This window comes from Pinus tabuliformis, chromosome 7 (assembly GCF_031772625.1).
Source record: "Pinus tabuliformis cultivar Carrire ecotype Pingquan chromosome 7, CPIR1, whole genome shotgun sequence".
Taxonomy (NCBI): Eukaryota; Viridiplantae; Streptophyta; class Pinopsida; order Pinales; family Pinaceae; genus Pinus; species Pinus tabuliformis.
Window position 1 is genome coordinate 1764200801 of NC_142293.1, and position 7564 is coordinate 1764208364.

Genomic DNA, 7564 nt, shown 5'->3' on the forward strand with positions numbered 1-7564 from the left:
TAATTTGCGATATGCCAACCCCTCCAATCTTCCATTTCTGATATGTCAATCCCTCCAATCTCTGATCTCCGATAATCATATCGATCCCTCCAATCTCTGATATCCTAATGTGCCCCCCCCCCCCCCTCTAACATCCAATATTTTCCAGCCTGTGATAAGTCAGAATGGATTTCTGTATTAATGATGGTCTAATTGGAATATCACATCCACCTGTATATCGAATATTTTAAATGGTAACAATTATAAAACTCTGATATCAAATCTCGCATACAAAGCTCCAATTTAGTGGACCCAGTAAAGTTATTAAAGGAATTTGAATATGATATCGCATCTTTTCCATATTAGAGCCACCCAGTATCACAACTATTTTGTTTTTTCTCATTTTAAAAGTTCTGATGAGCTTAGTTATGATACCACATAGCTCTTGGCACATATAACTAAAATCCGCTTAATTAATTAAAAATGTCTCTTGGCATAAGCATAGTTCAGGTCATTTTTATAGCTTAATCTATGTTTTCACTATTTTAGTAATAAAGCTTTGATCTCCTTTGTGATTTGTGTAACATGATATAATGCCGTTCTCGGTCCATGATTCTAAGGGCCCCTTGCCATGTGCCAAATACTATTGAAATTTAACTTGACTATTGTAATGAACTCCATAACAAGCCATGACCAATAATAGCTAATGGATCCTTCAACGAAAAACATAGTCAATTGGTTTGAATCATGTAACAATTTCCCAAATTTTCCTTGTATTCAACTAAAATAATCTATTTTTGACGTGCTGAAGAAAAAATCTAGATTTAGTTGTTGAGATATATAAGGAAGATTGCTAGGTATGTAAATATTGTATAAATACCCCTGAATTAGATCCATCAAGTGAGGAGGCAATCCACCATAGGTTGTCTCTGCTATGATTTCATTTGTTCCTATGCATTATTTTTTTGCATAGAGAGAGTTATTGTAGAGATTGAAAGAGGATTTCTGGATTTGTTATAATTGCTTTGGACTATCGTAGGCAAGTTTAGTTTGGGTCTGAGGTACTCCAACACTACGCATTTATAATGTAAAACTGTTTAATAAATTTCAATTTTCATGATGAGTTATCATATTTTTTGTCAATGTTTTATAATTGGTTTTGATTCCCATTCTAAGTAGTACGTTTCTTTGATCTTTAAAACTATTGTTGATTCAATTGTGATATGTTGTTGAAGTCTTGCAAGAGCTATCTCCAAGAGGCAAAATGTGTTCGAAATCATACTTAATTCATTGAATTATACTTGTGGTGAATGATAGCTATTTATTATTCATTTTCTTGTGTATTTTTCTTTTATGTCTATTAATTGAAATGAACTATTTCTTTTGATTAATACAAAATTTATAATGAATTATGTTTAATATGAATTCAAGCTTGTAGATGGAGTTACCTTAATAGTTACTTATTAAAGTAGATTAATTTACATAGTTGTTTTAACCTTTTATGAGTTTAAAAACTATTTTGGAATCCATAATCAAAGATTGATTATAAACTCATTCATAAACGAGTCTTTCCCCTTGTTTTAGTTAACTTTCTATAGGATTAGGAGAGCATTATCCCATTCTAGTTTGAGATATGATTTTATGTTTTAGATTAGTCTTGCATTTGTATATTTAGATTTGCATCAAGTCCTCTTTTAAAGAGGGAAAAAAATAATTTAATTGTGGTTTGATCAACATTTTTAAATTGATCAAACCATGGTGTTGATTTACTTCTTTAACCCACATCTTAAATATTGATGCAAAGGAAATGTAATATGATGTAATACAGGGGTAAATAGATCAATTATTAGTTTTAGTTATATTATTTTTAGATTACTATTAGATTATTTTTAGATTAGTCTTAGATGATAGGGTAAATGGACCCATAACCAGTTGGAACCACCATCTTCAACGATAAAGTAGCTTCTTTAAGTACTTGATGGGGTGGTCTCCCCTAATGTTGACGGAGGCCATTTTTTCTGATCAACATATCCCTAACATCACAATGCAGGTAGAGGAGGCCACCTGATAGGTACACTAGGTACACCGCTCTCATGATAGACATCATTGAGGCAAAGAATTATTCATTTATGTAAGTAGTTTCTCAACCGGTTTGGGTTGACACCATGGTGGAAGAATACAAATCCATCATGAAGAAAAGTGTATGGGAGTTGGTGTCAAGACTAGAAGAGAAAACAGTGGTTAGTTCGAGATGGATATTCAAAGTGAAGTATGCAGTGAATGAGATCATCAAGAATTACATGGACAAATTTTTGTCCAAAGGATTTTATCATATATAGTGTGTGGACTATGGGGGAACTTTGACACCAGTTGAAATATATTCCTTAATTAGATCCATTCTTGCATTGGCTATGTAGGTGGGGTGGAAAATCCACTAGATGGATGTGAATACCACCTTTCTAAATGGTGTTGTTGAGTAGGAAATTTACATAGAGAAACCAGAAGGATTTGAGACATATAATCAACAGTCACATGTGTGAGGACTCAAGAGAGAATTATATGGTCTCAAACAGGTGCACTCAAATTGCTAGTTATCTCATTGGATTGGCCTTCATCAAAAGTGAAGTAGATGAGAACCTCTATCACATTATTGTAGATGGTAAGTTGGTTATTCCTTTTTTATATGTCGATGATTTAATATTGACTAGTGATGAGAAACTGATATGCTCTTGCGAAGAGGAACTTGCAAGGGAATTTGAGATTAAATACATGGGCCTCATGCATTACTTCCTTGGTTTGGAAGTATGGCAGGGTGATTGGTGAATTATTTATGTCTCAAGGAAATTATGCTACCAAGATACTTCAATGATTTCACATGAAAAATTGTAAGCCCATGGACACACCTCTAGCCACAAACTAGAGGAAGGAGTACACTTCTTCAGGTGAGGAAGTTGGTGCTACCATTTATATGTAGCTTGTGGGTTCACTGATGTATCTTATGAACACATGACCTGACGTGTGTTGTGCAGCAAACCATTTCAGCGAAGCTATGGTGATGCCTACCAAATTACATTGGAAGGAAGAAAATTATGTGCTATAGTACCTAAGAGGAAATACCTAATATGGATTACGATACTGATGGATAGAGGGAGTGGACTTGCAAGGATTCACCAATGTAGAATGGGCAGGAAATCCATCAGATCGGAAAAGTACATCAGGTGCTATCTTTAGTGTTGGGTCCACAATTATTTCATGGTATAGCGAGAAGTAGAGGTCTGTGGTGCTCAACTCATAAGAGGCTGAATACGTGGCTACAAGTCAAGTAGCACGTGAAGAAATTTGTGTGAGGAAAATAATTGTGGGACTATTTGGTGAGGAGATGGATCTGATAGTGATATGTTGTGATAATCAAAGTTTTATTAAGCTTCCTGAGAATCCAATATTTCATGATAGTTTTCTAGATGCTTGGATTGTGAGGAGTTGAAAATAGATTGTAAGAATTTCATTGGTTTATTGCAACCTATTCCGATTTAAAATGGAAATGGGAGGTCATTTCCATGGACTTCATTATAGCTTTACCAAGGATATCAAAGAATAATGATTCCATTTGAGGCTCTTTATGGGTATATTTTTAATACTCCTATCAGCTAGAGTGATCTAGTGAACATGGTGTTGATTAGAGCATACATGTTGGTTGAGATGGAGCAGGAGATTCCGATTAAAAAGAGGAACGTAAAGGAAACACATGACATACAAAAGAGTTATGAATATCAACATAGATCATTCAAGGATTTTCTAATTGTGGAGCATGTGTACTTGCACATCAAGCCCAAGAGGAGCTCCTTATGGATTGGATCATGAGCCAAGTTGGCACCTTGGTATTGTGGGACTTTTGAGATCCTTCAAAGGATTGGACCAAAGGCCTACAAACTTGCACCATCACCGACAAAGAAAGTCCATGATGCTTTCCATGCTTCATTTATTAAGAGGTATGTACAAGATGTTGATCATGTGATTGAATGGTTTGTATTATAGGTGGAACGAGAGGGTGAATTCTAGCCAAAACTTTATTGAATTTTGCAGTAGAAATAGCTCATGCTCTGGAATAGAACAATCAAGCAAGTTAAAGTGCAGTGGAAGCACTTTGTGCCTAATGAAGCTACATACGAGATGGTTGATCATATGTAGGATTTGGATCCCTCGTTATTTGTCGGTTGAGTAGAGGTGTTTGGATTATAGGTTTAGGTTTAGGTTTATATATTCTTATATGTATTTTATATACTATAATGAGTTGAGTTATAAATCTCCAATATGCAGTATGTTTTAAATACTACATCGATTTATTTTATAAAGCTCCATTTGTAGCACATTTTGCTAGTTATAAGCGTAATTGAAAACCAAGGATGGTGTTCCCCCAAGCACAAGGGGTTTGTAACAACCCTCAGCTGATTTTCCACATAAATAAAAGAACATCAAGGTCATGGGACACATATTCAGAGTTGAATTGTGGGAAAACATTTTAGTGGACATTACTTGTGATTAATTAATGGCTATAGAAATTTGCAAAGGCATTGGAAAAGGAAAATAGGTAATAACTAGCATTTAATTATGAAAATAAAGGAATATAGGAGAAACGGGAGGTAAAAGGAAAAATTTTCATGCAAGGGAAATTAGAGGAAACATGAAGGAAAATAAAGAGAAAGGAGACATCAATAATAAAAGGCATTACAAAAATAATTCAAAGATTTTTCATAGTTTTTGGCTCTCTACTTTCATTTGCTCATTCTCTCGTACTCTTGCACACTTAGAGCATGTTGGAGCATGCTTGGAGCACTCTATCCTTCACTTGGATTGGAGAAGGAAAGAAAGGGAAAGCAAGGAGGCACAAAGTAATATTTCGATCAACAACTACAATTGGATTGGTTTGCAGGTAATAGGCTGCATCTGTGATTTTCTTGTTGATATTGGATGCATGGTATATACATGCGGTTGCTTGGTTATGTGTTGTCATTGGCATGGATATTTCCCTAGATTGACAATAGTTTCAATGTTGCCTTGAAATTTCAAATATATCCATTATGTAGTGGGTTTCCCACTTATATTGCTAATTAATTCTCAGGTTCCCTATGGATGTGAGTTGGAACAAATGCTTCGGAGCCCTCGAACAACTTGTGTTTAGTTACTAGATCCTAGGGTGTGCAGGTTGGGCCAAACTCTCTAGAGCCTTGTTGGTTGATTTATTAGTCCATGAATTCTGTTAGAGCCTAGATTTACATCAGGCTGAAAAGGTAAGCTTCTAGGTCCACATAAAACCACGCTCAGCCCCGTAGCTAGCCCTATGAGGACAGGAGAGGACTCTCTCCAGGTCAATCTCAGCAAAAATAAACAATAAGGTCTGAGATGACTCAAAATGTATACCGATTTTATGCTAGTAAATAAATATGAAAGAGGTAGTTTGACAAATGACTGAGTTTTCAGGGCTGTATGGGACAAAGGACAACATGAGCTAGGAAATTAAATCAAATACACATAATGTTTCATGAAGCAAGATAGGCAGGAAGTTTAACAATCAAAGTGAAATAATATAGAGCGGAAAGACTGTTGAGAAGCTGAAAAGGGCATACACATGAATCCTTTTCAAACAGAAGACTATACACAAAGTATGAATGCTTTACAAGGCAAAGCATAAACTGGATTCTACCTTTCTTACTTAAGAGAATTCAACTGGAAATGATTATGAATGAACTATAAAACATAACAAGATACATATGAAGCAGAAGGAAGAAACATATGCCAAACTCATACCACATGAATCTCATGAATAAGAGCTGCATCATTTCATTAATTCTCTGCCAAAACTGTACAGAGAAAGCGCTGGGTTTTTCCTCCACACTACTCGGAGAACTTAGACCCCTTACAAATGATTTTCAATACAATAAATAAACTCCACTATGATAAAATAGATCGACCAAAAATGATGGATTATTTAATCATCATTAGAAAACAAAAGATGAAGAGCCAACCATCTGTTTTGGAAAGCAGCAGCGTTACATGTGAAATTTGTTTGATGACCAATGAGTAAGCAGAAACTATAGTGTAGACCCTTTGAATCATAACTGAAGTCCAAAAATAGGTAATTGAATTCTATTTCTCTACCATGGTAGATATCTACGCTTTATTTTAAGCTCTGGTCTTTGACTTTTCACCTTCCCCATTTGAATAAAAACCAATCTTTTATAATTAGCATCCAGATTTCTAGTTTTACATGCATATCTCCAAACGTGTCCTGAGAGCATTTCATAGCCGCTGTATGCTATATTATTTCCATCCTCTCTAGATTTTCCCTTGAGGATCTCTAATTGTTCTTTCGTAAGTTTAAAAAAATAGCAACTGATATGGTTGATGGTTTCACCATTCATTATTCCACTCGTGTCTTTCACTGGTGGTGGTTGTTGGTACTCTATATGATGAAACTTCGGGGTTGAAGGATTTCTGGCTCATAAAACAGTTTTGTCGATGAAGGGTGGCAGAGTAACATCTAACCCATGGGCTACATCAGACCAGGTATTGATGAAGTGTATACCCGCATAACGATCAGCCACATGGTGCTACAACCCCACAACTAATGACACCCATCCACATTTGAAAATGGTTACGAGCAGAGGATAGGAAGAAATGTCTTTAGAGTAATTGACTTTAGGAATGAGTTGTTTGAGCTCCATGATGGGCACAAAATCCCCAAAATCATGAATGACATAATCTCTTATAGCTTCAACAAGCAGGACACCCTCACCGTTACAGTTGATTTCGATACATCCATTTAGGTCTCTTTTAGTCTCCCTGCCATGGGATAAAATGGCGCTGGTAGTTTACTAAGCGCATCCCTGAGAATGTTCATTGAAAAGAAATCGGGGCTACCAGTGGGCCTATAGAAATACACACTAGCAGTATGCATTCTCAGAACCACAAGGTCTACATTTGAGTTCCAAAGATCCCTCTATGGAGTCGGTGCGGTGGGACGCACCATTTGTCAACTCTTCACTATTATAAGCATCTTTGCAGGCTATGGGCGGCTAACTCTATTTCTTCGAGTTGTGCCTTCAGTGCTATCATCCTCCAAATCTGCCTCGCTCGTTTGTTTGCAATTTTGAACGGATAGTGATGCAGCAACACTTAAAGGGTTTCTTTGCTAAAATGATACAACTAACTGCATGGCATCCAAAGATGAATCCGGTTCCAAAATGCCATTGTGCTCCAAAAATTTATGCTTACTTCTATCTTTTTGCAAACCAGGAACATGTAATCTAGAGAAGAGCTGAGTGATTTGAATTTTTGCAGAGCAACGATAAAAAATTTCATTGTCGGCCCTATGCACCACGCGAGAGCCCAACGTGCTACGCTTTGTGGATGCATTGCGTCAATGGAGAAAAACACTATGGAAATGTGCCCAATGCGTTGCGCAGCCTAAGTGTGCCGCGCTCTAATCCAATGCGCTGCGCGGACTCAAAACACTCTCTTGGCTTTGAAAATTGCCCTCTTCCCACTAAACTTCGATGTAAATCGACCTCTTGAGTGAAAATGGCAT

General features: G+C 36.3%; 1 pseudogene; it reads right to left on the minus strand.

Annotated features, from left to right (window-relative positions):
• Nucleotides 1-6131: 6131 nt before the first annotated feature.
• Nucleotides 6132-7033, minus strand: LOC149255404 (shikimate O-hydroxycinnamoyltransferase pseudogene; annotated as a pseudogene).
• Nucleotides 7034-7564: the final 531 nt, after the last annotated feature.